Below are 19,649 nucleotides of genomic sequence, written 5' to 3'. Positions count from 1 at the left end.
CGCTGATCAATTTCTTCGAACGTCTTCCTGTCGGGACACCTTCGTTCTGGAAATTTGTCTCGATGCAAACATACCGCGCCATGGCTATTGCCCCGTGCTAATCCATACATCAAATGGGCATCTGCCAACTCTGCATTTGTAAACATTGCACTGACTGCAAAACCACGTTCCTGATGAACACTAACCTGTTGATGCTACGTATTGATGTGCTTGATGCTATTACTGTAGAGGAATGAGTCGCATGTCAACACAAGCACCGAAGTCAACATTACCTTCCTTCAATTGGGCCAACTGGTGGTGAATCGAGGAAGTACAGTACATACTGACGAAACTAAAATGAGCTCTAACATGGAAATTAAGCATTTCCGGACACATGTCCACATAACATATTTTCTTTATTTGTGTGTGAGGAATGTTTCCTGAAAGTTTGGCCGTACCTTTTTGTAACACCCTGTATAGAGAATGAGAGTGGTCCTATCATACTTCCCCGGGGCACTCCTGAGAATAACCCCAAAACCCCTGCCTGTGATGAACACTCACCATCATGGACGACATTCTGGCTTCTACTACACAAGAAGTCATCTCGAGCCATTCACATATCTTGAAACCTAATCTGTAATTTCAGACCTTCATCAACAGTCTGCAGTGGCGCACTGTGGCAAACACTTTCTGGAAATAACAATGTGGAATCTGCCTGTTCCCTTCATCCGTGATTTGCAGGATATATTGTGAGAAAGGGGCAAGTCGAGTTTCACACGAACGATGATTTCTAAATCTGTGCTGATTTGTGAACAGAAGCTTTTCTGTCTCGTGGAAATCAAAGTGAAAATACATTCAAGAATTCTGCAGCAAACCAATGTTAAGGATATTGGTTTGTAATGTTGTGGGTCCATTGTTTTACTCTTCTTATATACAGGAATTACTGTGCTTTTTTCCAATTGCTTAGGACTTTGCATTAAGCAGGAAATTACAATAAATGCATGCTAAGAACAGGACCTATGCCATAGTGCACTATTTGTCGAGAGACCCACTGCTGAAATTTTGACATTATGTTGGCTAGACAGTAGGCTGGAGGATTCAGTTCTGATACTGCACAGCTCTCAAATTATACTTACTAGTTATTAGAGGCATTTGATATCCATAGGTGACACCAGACCAAAACCAGACTGACTCAACTATGTGCTGAATCTGTGGGTCTTCACACTTGAGACATGCATTGGTACCTGGCCATTTCTGCACCCTTCTACAAGGATCATTAGGTATCAAAGAAATGCTTCACATATTGTGAAAGGAATACAATACCACTGATCCAAGTTCCGTTGGAGGACACCCTGTATCACAACTAGTAATTTCCTTTCCTGTTGCACCACAAACAGAGTGAGGGCAAAATGACTTATCTATATGCCTCTGAATGAGCCCTAATCTCTCTAAACTTGTGTTCATGGCCCTTACATGGAATGTACATTAGTCGCAGTAGATTGTTCTGCAGTCAGCATCAACAGCCATTTCTCTAAATTTTCTCACTAGTGCTCCTCAAAAAGAATGTCGCTTTCCATCCACCGGTTTCCATGTACACCACGATTCTTTGTGCACTACATTCCCCGGGGGTTTGTACTGTAGTACATAATGGACACCTAGAGACCCCACTGAATGTGTCGAGATGGTCGTGTACCATGTGAGTCAACACAGCTCTCCCCATTATCTGCAAAAAAAGTCACAGTGCAGTTACAGTAAGTTCCCGAGGTACTACCTGTCAGCTATAATTTGAAGTTAGCAGTCGTCAGTTGTTGTTGGCTCTGAGCAATCTCTGTAGTGCCGATTTTTAACATTTTGTTACTGCAAAAGCTCTGGAATGTTCATATGATGTCGCTGTAGCGTTTGCCAATTGTGTGGTAACTTTCAAATGCTGACAAACATTCTTACTGTAAAGTAACAATGCTTGGGCAGTCTTTAAGCATTAACGCTTTAATCCCTTTGCAAAGTCAAATTTTTTGATGTTATATTGGACATGTGATCAGTTTGTTTATTTATTTATTTTTGTAATTTTATTTTTGTGGTTTAGGACAAAAACTGTAGTGGTAGTGTATTTCTCCTAGAGCCCTTTTGTGAGCTGCTATTTTCCACTGTGAAAATGAGGCAATTTTTTTTTCCAACTACACAAGTGACGATAGTAGTGATCTGACAACAAACAAAAATTGTTTGTTGTAGCAATTTTTATGCATCTGGTACAGTGTACTATCACAAGATACCAGGTACATCTACAGATGGTAATATATATTCCCAAAAGCTTTGTAAAACCACTAAGTGGTTGGCAAGTATGCTTCCCGAGATTCACAAAAGACATAATTGTGTAATACCGTATTTACTCGAATCTAAGCTGCACTTTTTTCCGGTTTTTGTAATCCAAAACACCGCCTGTGGCTTAGAATCAAGTGCAAAGTAAGCGGAAGTTCTGAAAAATGTTGGTAGGTGCCGCCACAACTAACCTCTGCCGTCGAATATATGTAGCACTACACAGGCATGCTTTGCAGGCAGAAAGATAAATACTGGCGCCACAACCTATGCATCAGTAAGCAAACTAAAAAAAAACGGGGGTGGGGGTGGGAGACGAGCTTATTTCTCTGCCCCAAGTTTCGACGACTGCATTTTCATACTTTATCCAACGAAGTAAATACAAATTCCGTATTTTTCATCTCTGAATGTTGCAGCCCTTCAATGTACTATGAAAATCCAACTGGAAGACTGTTTGGGATGTTTGTCAATATGGCCAAGTCTACGTTCTGAATTTTTGTCCTACCTGTGACAAGAGATGGTTGTTAATAGCAACTTTTATGAATTGTGAATCACATGCAGTATTCTCTTCACCATAAGAATAATACGAATGTAAACATTTTGCCATGTATTCCTACGTGTTTCCTGCTATCTCATTTAAAACCTGTCTTCCTAATAAACTACGAAACTAGAGTGAGACAACAGCAAACGCGGAAGAATATATATATATCATGTCATGTTTATATTCGTATTATTCGTATGCTGAATAGTGATACAGTCAGAAATGAAGCACGGCAACTGACTAGATTTTTAAACCTAAGATGGCTCTAATTTCTGTGCAGAATGTAATGCACTAAAGAGGCGTCTACAAAAATTTTCAAACGGAGAAAATTTTTCGCTAAACTTTCGTTTGGAACATCTATCATATGCAGGATATTATATGGTTCTTGTTGATCATTATCAAAGAAAGCGGCAGTGTAAGTAACAACAAATAGCAGTCTCTTGCCATTGTTTCGCTGATGAGACGATTCCCCTCTCTTTTTTTTTTTAATTGTAAGCGGCGGTAGCGTGCGCAAAAGCAAGCCACCCCGCGAGCGGCGACAGGCCGTAAACACGCATAATCGGAATGCAACAAACAATGCATGGCACAGTACGATAATGCATTTTGAGCTTAGAGTGATGGAAACACCTATAACAAAGAGAACGGCACTTATCAGATCAAAGAAAAATAAGCAATCAATTCAAACCAGACGAAGCACGTGAAAAAGGCTCTCTAGTATAAATACGGACGGAGAGCCTGACGCATAGCAATGACTGCGTGGTAAAGCTTAACTGCTAAGTTTACCACACGCACCAAACTACTGTAGCTGTATTGTCATTCATTCGACCTAAATTGTCTCATATTACAATGGACCAACTTTGTTTCGGTTTGGAGATGTAGTCTAAAACGTTTCTCTCCCTTGAATTTCGAGTCACAAATTTCAAGTGCGGCTTAGATTCGGGAAAATTTTTTTTCCTTGATTTCGAGTCTCATTTTTCAGGTGCGGCTTAGATTCGAGTGCGGCTTAGATTCGGGTAAATACAGTAAGTGTAATTCCCAAACCATTTTGAGAAACTATTTTGATGGAAAGCATATTTTCCAAGAGCCATTAAAACACTGGGCTGTATACTTCTCACAGCCCTAAAAGCTATATTTCATAACAAAAAGAAAGTAAACTGGTGCAGCGGTCTATCACTGGATGTGAGGAGCATGCAGAAGTGGTTCAATGTATTCCCATAAATGCAGTAAAGAAACACAGTTACTGCTAAGTATATCTCTCATGACCAGTAAAAGCCTTAAGCGACTCTTTGCAGCAGGTCGACAGACTGTACAGCCCACGTGAGTCACACTGTCCCATTAACGAATGGAGACACAGTGCACTCTGCTAAAGTAAATGAGAGTGTAGGTTCGCTTTCACCTACATTACACAGTCAGTTGTACTTAGTGATTTCTGGTAGACAAAAGAATATTGAGAAAGGAGAAATGAAGGAAGATAAGTGTTTAATATCCCATAAACATTGAGGTCTTTAGTGTCTGAGCACAAACTCTGATTGTTTCAAGGATGGGAAGGCTATTTATTGTGCCCTTTCAGAGAAACCATCTCGGCATTTGCCTGTACTGATTTAGAGAAAGCTCAGGAAACCCAAGTCTGGGTGGACTAGATGGAGCTGTAGAGAGCAAAAACTGTAGAGGAAAACAGAGATTGGAATACATCCAGCAGATAATTGAGGCTGTAGGTTGAAAGGGCTACTCTGAGATGAACAGGTTGCCACAGGAGAGTAATGCATGGACTTTAACTGTTAGTCGCCCTGAATGTGAGTCCAGTGAGCTCACCACTGTGCCACCTCGCTCGATATATTGTGAGAGAAGTTCCTGATTTAACCATTTCACAGGATGTGGGAAGTGTACTTACCATCAACTGTATTTCTTTACTGTATTCCTGAGAACACATCATACGAGCTCTGTATGCACCTGGCACCTGATGTTAGTTTGCTGCACCAGCTGAACTTTCTGTCTGTTATGAAATGTAGCTTTTAATTGTCATTAAATGTCACTTGTTCCTTTCAGAAGCAGTTGCAACTATATGTGCCACAAAATAATGTTGTTTTGAAGGCCACTGGGAAGTATGCTTACTACCAAAGTAATTTTTCCATGATACAAGGGGAATATACTTACCACAAAATTAATTTCTTTTTTGGACTGCAGAAAGGATACTTACCACCAACTGACCATACTTACCACTAATTTAGTTGTTTTACTATGCTCTTGGGAAAATGTTGTACCTCCTCTGGATGTGGTTGACCTTTTGTGATAATATGCTAAACAACTGGTGTCTGTTTGTCATGACATCAGTGCTGTTGTCACTTGTTACAACAGAACACATTGTTTCATTCTGCAATATATGCTATTGTGACTTGTCTCAGCTCGTTTCTTTAAGTAGTGTTAAATGAAGTTTCTAGGATTGTAAAATAGATAGTCAAATAAAAACAGAAAATTCCTTTTTTCACATGTAGTAGTAACTCATAACAGCTTACTAAAGACAGTGGGAAGTATACTTACCACTATAGTTTTTTGCTCCTAAATCACAAAAATAAAATGATCAAAAATTAAATGTAGTTGACACTTCTAAAATGATACCAAAACAATTAACTTTACAGGGCTGCTACAAAAAATGTGCCCACAAATGGGTTAAAAACAAAGTATGCAAGCTGTGGGGGCAATGTGAAACTTTTTTAAGCACTGTATTTGAAAAATATTATTCGTTTTGTTCCACTTCTAGAATGTTAGGTTTTGTGGATTTTTGCCTGTACATTAATGGGTGCAGATGCGTTCAGTGGAGGCAAGTGTGTCGTGTATGATTTTTCTCAGTAAATATGTCCTACTGACGTTGCAGTATATCTCCAATGTTCTGGATGCATCAAATGAAGTTTAAAAGACAGCTAACTGCTGCTGCTGGTATGCCTCTTCATGTAAATGTCAGAGTTACTATTATTATTCAATACAGAAAGGAAGATTACCAGCTTAGCAATTTGCTGAAAATGAGTTCATTAAAGGGAATATTACAATTAACATCCTGTTGACGACAAATTAATTAGAGATGGGAAGCAGCCCCAGATTGGAGAAGGAAATTGGACAGATAGCTGACTCCATAAAAATTAATACATTTCATACTGTGCTCAAGCACAGGCAATAAAAAACAGTGAGCAAACATGATGTGTGTACTTGTTGCCTCAGGGTCTCCTGCGAAACTGAGGTGCTTGAGTAAGCTACATCACACTGCTTTGTTGTGTGCTTGTTGTCAAGCCAGTTTATGAAGTACACATCCCTCTTCATTTTTATATAACTTCGTTTTGAATGCACTGTACAAGAATATTGAATACCTTGAAAATTATCGAGTTCAGCCATTCATTCACATGTAATATTCCAACAGCTCCATCACCGATTAGAGCCTTCAGGGGTGTAAAACGAGTAAGTGAGAAGTGCCACTGAACTGTTATTATTCTAGGGGATCAGTTCTACATCATTTTATTTTTATAAATATACAGAGAAGCAACTACTTGAAAAAAGCCAATGCTCTGCTACTTAAACTGCTCTGCCACTATTTTGATTTAATACTTCATGCTAAATGAGCATTTAATTTTACACAGGACACTGTCATCTAAACTTATTCTGATAAATTCATATACTTCCTTCCTGTACAATGCCCTTTATGCTGTCAACGCCACGTTGGGACTGGTACAGTAGTTTCTGTTCCGTGGAGAACCAACCGTACCTGCACATAGGCTATTATTATGATGGAATCACCACTTCAAAAGGCATTCCAAAGCTGCTGCCAGCTTCCCTCTGTGGAGTAAACCATCTACCATTCCTGTCTGCTCCTAGAGAATATGTTGCATGGCTAAATATGGTTTTCTGTTAGAAAGTGTTTGTGCGTTGTGTATCTGAGGTGGGACAGGTAGGTAAATTCACATATCCAGGTAAATTATTGGTGTACTGGCTAATAAAACATTTTTTACTTTAATTTTGAATATTTGGGGATTTCCAGATTGCTCCTAATGTCGGCTGGCAGATGTTAAAAGGGTGTTGCACCTGAATATAAAACAGTTTCCTTAACCCTAAGCTTCAATGCATATTCTCAATGTAAATTATTTATTTTGTGATTGTTATGGTTGCAAACTTTGCAATTAATGCTAAATTCTCTCCTGTCCATTTGAGCAGCTCAGAGGTCAGCATATCTTGCTGCTATGTGGAGGACCCAGGTCCAATTCGTGGTAATGCCCTTTTCTTTAAAGGGCGAAGCTACTCCACACCCACACTGACATGGTGACCATCACCAAAGTTCTACCATCACCTCCGTTTGCTTCGTTACAATTGAGAAGTGCACAGGATGTGGGGTCATGATGTTGTCCGTAGGATTACCCACTAATACAGGCACTTCGAGTCGACAGAAGTGGTCGAGAAGTGAGCAGAAGGTAGCAGTTTTAAGGGCAGAGGGAGAAAAGTGCCGAGGCAAGCACCACAGGAAAAGAACTTCTGCAATAGTCTGGACAGATAGTAAGAGCAGTAGCAGTTTCTTTCTGTCTGCAAGGGTGAGGTTGTCGTTAGTTTTGGGTATTGTGCGATGCTCGATACCACTGTCGCAGCTTAAAACACTCTTTACGAGTGTCAGTCCTATTGAGGAGGGGTACTCCTGGGCTGTGCACCTGAGTGTCTCCTGGTCCACCTGCAGCATCTGTACTTGTAACATGCCAAGGTCGTTATACAAGTGGTCAATTGGCCATAAAGAAGTTTGGTTGGATATGTTTATGTTTAGTGTGCAATACTGCTTTCCCGTATTGCCAGTTGGTCAGCTAGATATTTGCAGCTGGCAATGCCATTTAGTTTTGCTGTAATGCAGGGATTCACCAGTGTTTATTTTGTCTGTGAGCTTGTGCTGTCCACAAGTGATTAATTGTCCCTAGATTGAAGTGTTTTTCAGCAGTTGTGTTTTCACCCGTGGTTGTGGTCGTAGTTTCCCAGGTTAAGAATGAAGTGATTCTCAGAGTGTCTCAAGTTCCTGTACAGTCGTGTGGTGAGTTTTTTGAATATCTGTGTGTGAGTCTCAAGGCAGTATTCTCTGTGAAGGTCGACAGTGTGTGTGGACTGTGGTGCACTTCGTTCTGTATCACCTGTAGGTGGCACAGGTGGTCAGAGCCACGTAAGCCCAGACTGCAGCTGCATGTATCATCATGGGTCTAATCAGTATCATGTACATGGACCTCAATACCCTCCTATTCAGTGTGCTTTACCTGTTGAGCTTAGAGTAACACTGTTTGAGCCTTGCATTTGCTCAGTTGGCCTGGCACTGAAGTATTTGACTTTCACACTGAAACGTATTGGGCGTGTGTGTAGTGTTATTTGTCTGCAGTCTTAATGTGGGGTCCTGCCCACTCATCTCGTATAGGGTGCCTAAAGGATGCTGCATTCTCAAAATGCTATACAACAATTCAAGCAAACAACATTAATAGTTTTTATTACAAATAAGAAGCTTGACAATACTTAACCTGGAATTTACAATGGTGTCGCAAGCAATAGGCGACATGCAGTATAAATCCGAGTCCTTTGCTATATGCAATGTTCGTGCAAGTTTGACACACAGTTTGTGGATCACTAATAACTGTTATTGTAGCATTCTGCGCTAGGCCTGTCCGTATACTGTCCTAATCCTGTCCAAATACTGAGTGGCCGTGGCTGGCAGGAGCGGCACTTATATTCTCTTTGTCTAGGGGCCTGCTCCTGTCGTGGTGTGGTCCTTGCCAGTGGGCTATTGGCTGACGGTGCGTTCACTGCCTTCTTTGCTCTTGCGATCTTAATTTTCATTCCAGAGCTGGTGGGTATGCCAGAACACTTAATGTTTGTGCAGTTGTTATGGTTTGTCAGTGAACAGAACTGCTTCACACTTGTCAGCATTTGCTTTAACACACTGTCGTTCCAGCTAGGCAGTTTTGTTTGCAGTTGCGAACTATGCCTGATGGTTTCCAGTCTTGCACTAGGATGGTAGTGTCATCTGCGTAGATGGTTGCCATTGTGTTTTGTTCAGTTGGAAAGTCATTGACGTAGAGATTAAACAAGAGGGGCCCTTGGATGCTGCCTTGGGGTACTCCCACTTGTATACTGACTGTTTGCCCTGAAAGTCGGTGTTGAAGCTTCTGTGGGTGAGATATGAGTGTGTAAGATGTATGAGCTCGTCGGAGAGACTAGCAGTGCAGAGTTTGCGAATGAGACGATTGTGCCGTAGATGACTGAAGACCAGGAACAGCGCTCCTGTAGCTTAGTTGGTGTTGGGGGTGTGTGTAATATGTTCTACTACACGGAGGAGTTGTTGTGTTGTGGAGTGGTGATTGCTGAATCCAAATTGCTCCAGTCTCAGCGAGTCATTGGTGTTGCAGTGCATAGTAAGATGTTTGAGAATCATCTTCTCAACAATCTTATTCAGGGAGCTCAGCAGGCTGATGGCTCCGTAATTTTGTGATAGGGAGTGGTATTTCCCTGGCTTCCTGAACATTAGGACAGGGAAGTGTTGATGTTGTAGAATGGTATTCGTCATATGTGTGAGATGCTCTATAGCTTTATTTGTGAACTCCTGGGTGACATGGTTTTGAAAGTGATTGGGACCAGGAGCTTTTCTAGCTGGTTTGTGCTTAATAACCTGTGTAATTTCATGTGTAGCAGTATGTATTGTTACATTGCACTTGGGCTGGGTTACAAGCCATGTAACCTCCTGGTCCATTTCAAGTAGCAGTGCTGGATTGGAAGGAGCCAGATTCAGTGTGAATGATGTTCCTAGTGTTCTGGTCATCAGCTCATGCTTCTCCTCCATGGAATATGCTGGTCTGTAAGGCATTTGTAAACTTGGTGTTTAGTATTTCTTCTTGGTGGAGTGGACAGCTATTTGCCACACTCCAGGTCATGTGGTGTGCAGCCCTGCGAGTGTATTGTCCCAGTTTGTGGTTTTAAAAGTTTTAATTTAGCCTGTATGATCCCCTGGAGCCTGCTAATATGCTGTTTGTACAGCCAGTTTCATTTCGTGTGTTTGTGATTGCCCTAGTTTGCGTGTGTCTTCTGTGATATCACGAGTGTCACAATCTGGCCCAGACAGAGTTGACTTGGTGTTGTCTGGGACCGGCAGTGTTGTCATCAGTACAGGGGCAGTTTCTAGCATTGCAGGTGTGGGTTGTGGTTCTGTTGTTGTGGGAGTGTGCCATGAGTTTGTGCAATCTGTTTTGTTGCATACATACAGTGATACATGGTCCCTTGTGAGTTTTGTGTTTGGTATATGGTGGGGAGTGACATTCTACAAATGTCTTGTTTAGCTTGCCGAGGCAAGTGTAATTGTGTATTATGACCAGTGGGAAGCCAGTCGGTGTAGTGTTCTGCGTAGCGGCTGGGGTAGTGTTGTGTAGTTGAGGTGCTGCAGAATTCCCTCATATTACCGATGCTCGGAACTGGTGTTGGTAAAAGCACGCTGCATTTGCCGTGTGAGTCAGTAGGCTCAGTTGTTCATGTATGTTGCTGCTGATTGCATTTTGGACCCACCAGCTTCCAAGGTCCATCTTTGTTCCACGGAGCTGTCACTTCCAGCTTGAGGACTGCTGTGGTGATATTGAGGGCCTCTCTAGTATATTCACTGGTGGTGTGACTGGTGTTGGTGTTGCTTTTGCTGTTGTGTTGCTTTCACCCGTCAGTTGGACAATGAGCTCATGCTGTCTCCGAGCCATTGCTTCTTGATTTGTGGCAGCAAAGTCCAGATTTAGCTGGTTCATCACTTACTGATGGGTGGCAAAGCAAGACAGAAACATCGAAGGGAACAGATGGCACTCCTGCCTCTTGTGCTGCAGTCTTGCTACGGGTCGTCGGATCAGATCTGCTCGGTGGATCTGCCGTCTCCCAGACATAAGGATACTTTTAAGGATAGAATATGGATATGAGACAATTTTACTTTTTCGTCTAAAAAGACAATTTTGCTTTTTTAGTGTACATACAGAAGAGGGGAGTCCTTATGACTCACTTGTGCAAGATGCAATGCACAGTGCAAGAGAGGACGGGTGGAAGACAGCAGCCTGTACTGGACAGTGTTGTCCAATGTGAACGTGCCCCGGACACTGAAATACCCTATTAAAGAATGGGAGAGTCACACTGGGGAAGTTCCAACCACAGTTGCAGGAACTTTGAGCCAGAACTCTTGGCCACCTAGCTCTGTCAAGTGTGTAGCAGCGTGTGCTTGTTAGTGACACTCCAAAGAGTGTCCTGTGGCATCTACACCAGTTTTAGCGTATGTGTAACACAACAATGGGCTTGAACTGTTGATTTTCTCTTATCCTAGCAACCCTGTGGACTTCAGCAAACATTTCTTGATCAAATTCAATTTCTTTAATTTCTTTCTCTGTAACGTAAGACAAGATGATGCTTGAAATGTTGTCCTTGAATTTAAATAGATCAAGACTACAGTCTGTCAATCTATCACTTTGTTAAAGTAATGTATTGCACAGGGTATTTAGGACTCTACATCTACATCTACATTGATACTCCGCAAGCCACCCAACGGTGTGTGGCGGAGGGCACTTTACGTGCCACTGTCATTACCTCCCTTTCCTGTTCCAGTCGCGTATGGTTCGCGGGAAGAACGACTGTCTGAAAGCCTCCGTGCGCGCTCTAATCTCTCTAATTTTACATTCGTGATCTCCTCGGGAAGTATAAGTAGGGGGAAGCAATATATTCGATACCTCATCCAGAAACGCACCCTCTCGAAACCTGGCGAGCAAGCTACACCGCGATGCAGAGCGCCTCTCTTGCAGAGTCTGCCACTTGAGTTTATTAAACATCTCCGTAACGCTATCACGGTTACCAAATAACCCAGTGACGAAACGCGCCGCTCTTCTTTGGATCTTCTCTATCTCCTCCGTCAACCCGACCTGGTACGGATCCCACACTGATGAGCAATACTCAAGTATAGGTCGAACGAGTGTTTTGTAAGCCACCTCCTTTGTTGATGGACTACATTTTCTAAGCACTCTCCCAATGAATCTCAACCTGGTACCCGCCTTACCAACAATTAGTTTTATATGATCATTCCACTTCAAATCGTTCCGTACGCATACTCCCAGATATTTTACAGAAGTAACTGCTACCAGTGTTTGTTCCGCTATCATATAATCATACAATAAAGGATCCTTCTTTCTATGTATTCGAAATACATTACATTTGTCTATGTTAAGGGTCAGTTGCCACTCACTGCACCAAGTGCCTATCCGCTGCAGATCTTCCTGTATTTCGCTACAATTTTCTAATGCAGCAACTTCTCTGTATACTACAGCATCATCCGCGAAAAGCCGCATGGAACTTCCGACACTATCTACTAAGTCATTTATATATATTGTGAAAAGCAATGGTCCCATAACACTCCCCTGTGGCACGCCAGAGGTTACTTTAACGTCTGTAGACGTCTCTCCATTGATAACAACATGCTGTGTTCTGTTTGCTAAAAACTCTTCAATCCAGCCACACAGCTGGTCTGATATTCCGTAGGCTCTTACTTTGTTTATCAGGCGACAGTGCGGAACTGTATTGAACGCCTTCCGGAAGTCAAGAAAAATAGCATCTACCTGGGAGCCTGTATCTAATATTTTCTGGGTCTCATGAACAAATAAGGCGAGTTGGGTCTCACACGATCGCTGTTTCCGGAATCCATGTTGATTCCTACATAGTAGATTCTGGGTTTCCAGAAATGACATGATACGCGAGCAAAAAACATGTTCTAAAATTCTACAAGAGATCGACGTAAGAGATATAGGTCTATAGTTTTCCGCATCTGCTCGACGACCCTTCTTGAAGACTGGGACTATCTGTGCTCTTTTCCAATCATTTGGAACCCTCCGTTCCTCTAGAGACTTGCGGTACACGGCTGTTAGAAGGGGGGCTGATGAATGATGACCATCAACTACTGGAGCACATTTATTTAAAGTAGTTTGGATAGTGGGACGTTCATGTTGACCACTGGGTTTTTCTGCATGTGTATATTGACTGAATGGTGAGGTAGATTATGTTGCTACTGGACAGAGCAACACTGGAAGTGGCTTCCATTTGGCCACACTTGCTGTTCTTAATGTTTTCTCTGTGCCGCAGATCCCTACTTCAGATATGTGCCAGGCTCCTACGGTGAAGACACATGTGACAATGCATCAGACATACACAGAACCAAGAAATGCTATGGACTTTACCTTGGTTTGTTGCAAATGATGTTGAAATATACTAGCCAAGCAAACAGAACAGCTTGATATCTTTCCTGTGTGTAAAAAGCTATAATAATATATGTGTTTTACAGAAGAAGAACATTCTCTCATGTAGTAGTGTGCACAGTAGTAGTCTGTTGTTGAGCCTTCAGCACTCAGCAGCATGCCAAAAAGGAGACACAGTCAGTAATACAAGGCATACAGGGTACAGCTGGACACTGATTTGGAGATGGGGCGGTGAGATGGGGGGAGATGGGGGTGGGGGGTGGGGGGGGGGGGGGGAGCAGTTTATGCAGGTAATGAGCAAAAGGTGTTTTGACAATAGTAGCTAATGTACTGCCCTCATCAGAGAAAATTGTCATGTAAGTACCCAGGAAAAATTTCATTTGTGGTGAATGCCCCACAGAATGGCGAATCTGCAAAAATTTGTTAAGATACTTGAAAGGAATTAGTATTTTTGTCATAATGAGTTCCAGCAGAAAAGGACACTGTCCATGAAAATGTGGTCAACTGTGAAGGTTACTCAATGCAGCAATCATTAATAATACTTTATTCAAGAAAAGTTTATGAAGAATTGAGCTGTTGATGAGAATACAGTGATACAGAAGGAACAGAAGGAATTTAGTTGTCAATACAAGAATATTAAGTTACTCAACAATAATTACAACACAGAATAAAATACATGTCTACAATCCAGAAGATTGAGATTTCGAGCCGGTGGCTGTTTTCTAGTCTTCAGTTCCTTGTCATCACACGCCAGTTAACTGCAGTTACATTGGCGGTATATCAAACACCAGAGTTGGCCACTGCTGCAGCAATTTCTATTGTAGCCTTCCCACCATGACAGTCCCACTTTGCACTGGCAGTTCGCCGTGCCTAGAGCCACTGAAAACCGTAAGTGAGCTGTATTTGAATCAAAATAATGTGCCTTCAAGTGGCACTATGTGTTGTGAGAAATTTGAAGTCAGTGGCTGGCCAAAAAGTTGAGCGTTATTGGGCTTAGAATACTGAGTCAACAGACAACTCATTAGCGTTTTTACATTAATAAATTTTAGGCAACGAATGGTGGAAGACCGACAGGAATTAAGTGCAAAAGTAGATATCACAAATATCACAAATGGTAGCCTCCAACAGCAAATTCAGGAATCTCACGAAGAGGAAAAAAAAAGGAGATAAATACAAAAATAACTAACTTGCTAACATTTTACCCATTTTACAAGAGTAGTTAAGTACTAAGATAAACGAACTATGTGATCTTGTAAGAAATGCTGGTTTTGAACAATTAAAGGAGGTAGGTCAGAATGTAAAACATATATGTAAGAATTAACTAAACAAATGTTTACAAAAGTAAATGAACAATTCTTAAGACACGCAAATGTGGTTACATGTGTTAGAGCAGGGTAAAAATTTGGACATAACAGCTTTACCAGGCTCCACTTTCAGAACTTTGGAGGCATGAGTAAGTGAATTAATTACTCAAAAGGTACAAGAAACAACAGATTTATCAGTCAGTACACTATGGTTCACAGTTGATTTAGGAAAAACAGAAGAGGAACTAGGTAAGCTCTGGGATGGACTTAATAAAACCAGAGATAAATTAAGTAAATGGAAATTTTATGAAAGCAATCGCCTTTCACCAGAACTATCAGAAGAATTAAATTTAGATGGAGAAGATTTAAGATTTATTTACACTTTCAACCTAGGAGGTGGTGCTAGTATTTCATCTGGAGGGCATCATAAAACACTACTGACACAATGTCTCTCACATGGCCTGGTGTAGTATTATTTAGTTAATAAGAGTATACAAGGATTTTATTTACACTGGTATTAATTATAGTCACATTACTTATTTATTTATGTGTTATTTAAAAATACCAGGTGACAAGAAAAGTGGAACTCAGAATATTGGGGACAGATTAACATACTATGCAAGGAAGAGATTGCACCAATAATAATCAAGACCCTCTTGAACGGAAAAGGAGGCCTCTACAATATCGACACTGTAAAGAAGAATATTACATAAAAACGAAGTACTAGGCTAGACGAACAACTGCTTGTCACATTCTGGGATTCTTATATACCCTACAGATATTGCAAGTATCTTCAGATTTCGTACAAACAGTAGCTCAAGTAGCATTTACTGGTCTCAAATAGATTACTAATTGGTATGAAGATCATTAGGCCACTTGCTGTACTTTATGTTTTCCCTGTGCAGCAGATTACCACCTCAGAGTTGTGACAGGCTCCTTGGAAGAAGACATTCTTGACAGTGCTTAAAAAAGTCATGGAACAAAAGAAACATGATAGTAGGGTGTGTTCTAATCTGTAACTCTGTTCATTGCAAATGTTGTCAAAATGTGCTTATCAAGCAGACAGAATTATTTGAAGTCTTTCTTGTGTGTAAAAAGCATTACAATGTTTGTCGTTTACAAAAGAAGAAATTTCTCTCATTTAGTAGGGTGCACAGAAGCAGCCTGCTGTAGAGTTTCCAGCACTCAGCAAAAATGAAAAAGCAGTGATATGAAGCATACACGGTGTACCCAGATGACAATTTGGGAAAGAGGGAGAGAGAGAGACAGAGAGAGAGAGGGGGGGAGGGGGACAGCAGGGGGAGCGGTGGAGAGAGAGAGAGAGAGACAGAGAGAGAGAGAGAGAGAGAGAATGGTAGCTTGTCAGACCATGACTTTTTTTTATTTGTTTTCTTTTTTAAAGAACCAGTTTCTCTATCAACTCTTCTACAGTTGAATGATGCATCTCTACAACATTCTTATTAGTATAAAACCCTGTTTGTACTGTATAATTTCTTCTGAGTCATATTCTTTTAAAAACATGTACTGAATAAGATTCGAGGTCAGGTTATACAGGACATGGTTCACAATATTGCAGCATGCATTCTTTGATTCCAAATGGCACACAGTTTTCTTCATTAATTCCTCATAGTTACCATCCTTGATAGCAGCTGCAGCCAACACCAGTTGGCCATTTTTATGTATTACACATACATGAACTGAGTGTACCAGCCAGGATTAGGGAGAAAATAAAAATGGGTTTAAAAAATGAAAGAAAAGTAGTTGAAATTGGATTTTATTGCTTTCTTTTCAGATTGATGATTAAACATTTCAATATAAATTCCTATTATTACTCTATTGAAAACAATAACCCATTCTTACAACTACTTTATTAGTGCCTCTTTTCATGCCCTGCCAGCAATGCACCTGAAAGAATCTTGTCCATCTGCCAGTTCATTTGGGCAAAATTAATAAAAAATTTAGGAGACAAAAGAACTGAGAAATTAGTGAAGATTACAATTTTCTGCATGCTTCCAAAAAGTAGTTAATAGTACTTTACTCCCATGACAATTCTACATCAAGTTAGTTTCTTTTTGCTGGGAGTGTAAATGTTATTTTAGTTGCATTTCTTAAATTGCAAGAAAAGTTAAAACACAATATTAATAAAATAAATTCTTGTGACACTATATATTTGCCTTCAGTAAATATGATGGCTCTCTTTAGTTCGTGTAAGGTTAACTATGTAACATTTTGTATGTTAATTGAATTTTCATATTAGATTTTTTTTACAATGGGTTTAAAAACGCAATCTTTTTGGGTAAGGTTAAATTACAACAACTCTGGTACCAGCAGCTCTACTTTGGCCTGAGTTTACAAAATTTTGAGAAGACCAATTCCGGAACAATACATGTCTAAAAGTCATAAAAACACCAAAACATCAGGAATCCAATATATTTACTCAGAATATGAACAAGACAGTAATAGCAATTTATTCATTCTGATGTGCAAAAGAATTATTCCAGCTGTGTTTAGAGTTCTAACATTCTGAATTTTCTTTTGTTTTATTGCTGCTTATTGCTTGAAGTTGATTCGTACATAACTACACTTGTATTTTTATGGACAGAAAAAAGGTTTCACTGATTTTTCTTTCTGTTTATTCATTAATATCACGTTTGAGCATAAAAATGTGTATGAAAAGTAATAACTGTGAGCAATTTTTTTTTCAGTCATAAGCAGGCAAGTTGAAAGGCTTCTCTTTTTAGATACAGAAAGATTATAAAGATTAAAGAACATACAGTTGAGATACAGACTCCAAAAACTACACAAATTTGGCACCCAAAACATTTACACCAAATTGGTAGGAGCATATAATTTGACAGAAAAGGCCTAAGGCTATCAAACAAAAAGCACAAGAAGACAGCACAGTTGTCAGCCAAATCTGTTGATTAAATTGTGAATTGTGACTGGTTAAAGATGGGCTCTCAAAGTCACACAATGAATTTTCTGTCATTTTTGTAGTCTTACGGCTCTTATAGTTTGCATTTAAAAATGTCAACGATAATATCTTCTAATTCAGCACAAAAAGTTGTTTAAGTGCACACAAGCAAGGGCTTGTAAACTGAAAGTACCTTTCACAAAAGTTATCCAAAGTTCACACTTTGGCACGTGTGTAGGTGGTGCAAACTCGGGAACCCTATTCACGAGAGACTGTGGAAATGAACCAAAGGAGATTTGGAGCTGAATATTAGTACATATCCATTCAAGACATTGTGGAACCTTCTGATAAAATTTCATTACATTCACAAATGGTCCAGCAGAGACTCCTGTTACACTTGAAATGGAATGAGCCAATTTTCAAACTGTCCATGTACTCCACACCCTAACAAGGACTGTACAGGTGGAGCAGAAAGTGCGCTGCAGTCACAAACAATATTCTTTATTTATTCAGAAATGTATTCCATTAGAAGTGATTTTAAGGTGGAAATCAGTTTTTAAGCACCAGACTGTGATTCTCTCTGCGTATGTAGGTTCGGAGGAATGATGGTGAGACAAGAATTGAGGTTACAGGATGATCCAGGAAGTGGGGTGGGGGGGAGTGAAGGTGGAGGGGAGGGATGTATTGTAGGATCACAGTTAGATGGAAGAGTATACCAAGTAAGGCTCGGTTCAGTATTAGTTTTGAGTTGGTAGCAAAAAAGTGTTTCCACTTTAGGAAGGAGAGTAGGTCTTTAACAAGCTCAGAATGACTGAATTTGTGAATGTGGCAAAAGATAAGCCCCTTTGAAATGAGGCTTTTGGAGGAGAGGTTCACTACTATGTTACAGGACTGTTTAGGTGCTGGGTTCGGTAGGATGGTGGGCGGGAGCTTGTGAGATTGTAGCATATGTAGTTCTGCAAGATGGAGTCAGGCATCTATTAACTGATGTAAAGGAGGTTTGACAGAGATTTTTGTAGTGGTGCTGGATTGTGGTAGTCCAATATAAGTGTACAAAGTGAATAGACTTTACAGTTTTTAAGGTGGCACTGTGCATGCTGCTCTTGTTCCTTCAGTACGTGGGTTTCAAATTTGGCAATGTGATGTAGTAATTGGTACAGCAGAGTGGAAATATTTTACAGGCAGTGATGAGGTTGTGAGAAAATGTTTAGGACTCAGTTATATATTGTGTAGGGCTGAGTTGGTGAGTGCTGTGGAATGACAGAATTATAACATAGAATCACTGTGGAAAGCTGTTTGGGAGCAATTCCACAAACTAAGCAGCAACACAGAAACAAGTTATGTGGGAGTGGGTTCGGTATAGGGGTAGGGAAACTTTTCTGTATTTACACAGATGGAAGGAACTAAAATTGATTGTGGAGAAAAAAATAGTAACAGAGCATTAAAACATATGGGAATATTCTGAAAACTGGAAAAAGACAAAACCAGATTAAGTATAGCAAAGGAAGGATAAAGCTACATGAAGCACAGTAGTAAGACATCAAGATGTAAATAAGACCAATAAGAAAACTGGATGAGATTAAAATGAAGACAGGAATAGAAATAAATAATAATACAATAACAGTGTGAAATGCATGCTGGTATGTAGGTATGAGTGAAGCAGGCAGCAGTTGTAAATGGGTTGGGCACGGTCAGTATCTTGCCTTTTCGTTATGATGCACTGTAAAGCCTGTCACACAGCTTAAATGGTAAGAAGACACAGTGCTGCCAATGTACTACCAATTCACACGGGTCCATACTGTACCCTATAGCAAACAAAAAGTGAGATACCAACTGACCTGAATTAGGAGTTAACATAAGACTAATTTCAATTAAAATCAGTGGCTTAACAGAAAGGTTCATTTTCTTCTACCATAAAACAAAGAATGAAAATAGTCATCTACAAGCATCACGGCAGTAAAAATATTCCTCAGGATGGATGTATTTATGTGTGACATAATGTGGAATTCACAAACTGATTTAGTAACTGATTTGAAGTTTTATTTTTCCCAGAGCATTTTAACGCACTGGAGGCCACTGACGCCAATAATTTTTGGACTGGTTGCACACCAGTCTCTGCCCACCAGGTCTGTTGGGTGCTATGAAGGTCCCAACTGTTGCTGTGGCAGAACACTGACATTTCCTTGAAAGTGAAGGTTTCATTCTTATTTTTGCCCTCGCTAGTTTCAACACTATCTGATTTTTAACAATTAAAATCTTAATTTCAATATAAGATTAATAAAAGCCAGTTGTCATGTCATTTCCTTTTTTCATTTATTATTAATACAACAACATACCAGTCATCG

Source organism: Schistocerca piceifrons, chromosome X (genome assembly GCF_021461385.2).
Source record: "Schistocerca piceifrons isolate TAMUIC-IGC-003096 chromosome X, iqSchPice1.1, whole genome shotgun sequence".
NCBI classification, from domain to species: domain Eukaryota; kingdom Metazoa; phylum Arthropoda; class Insecta; order Orthoptera; family Acrididae; genus Schistocerca; species Schistocerca piceifrons.
The sequence above is the reverse complement of the archived record's forward strand: the minus strand, read 5'-3'. Positions refer to the sequence as shown.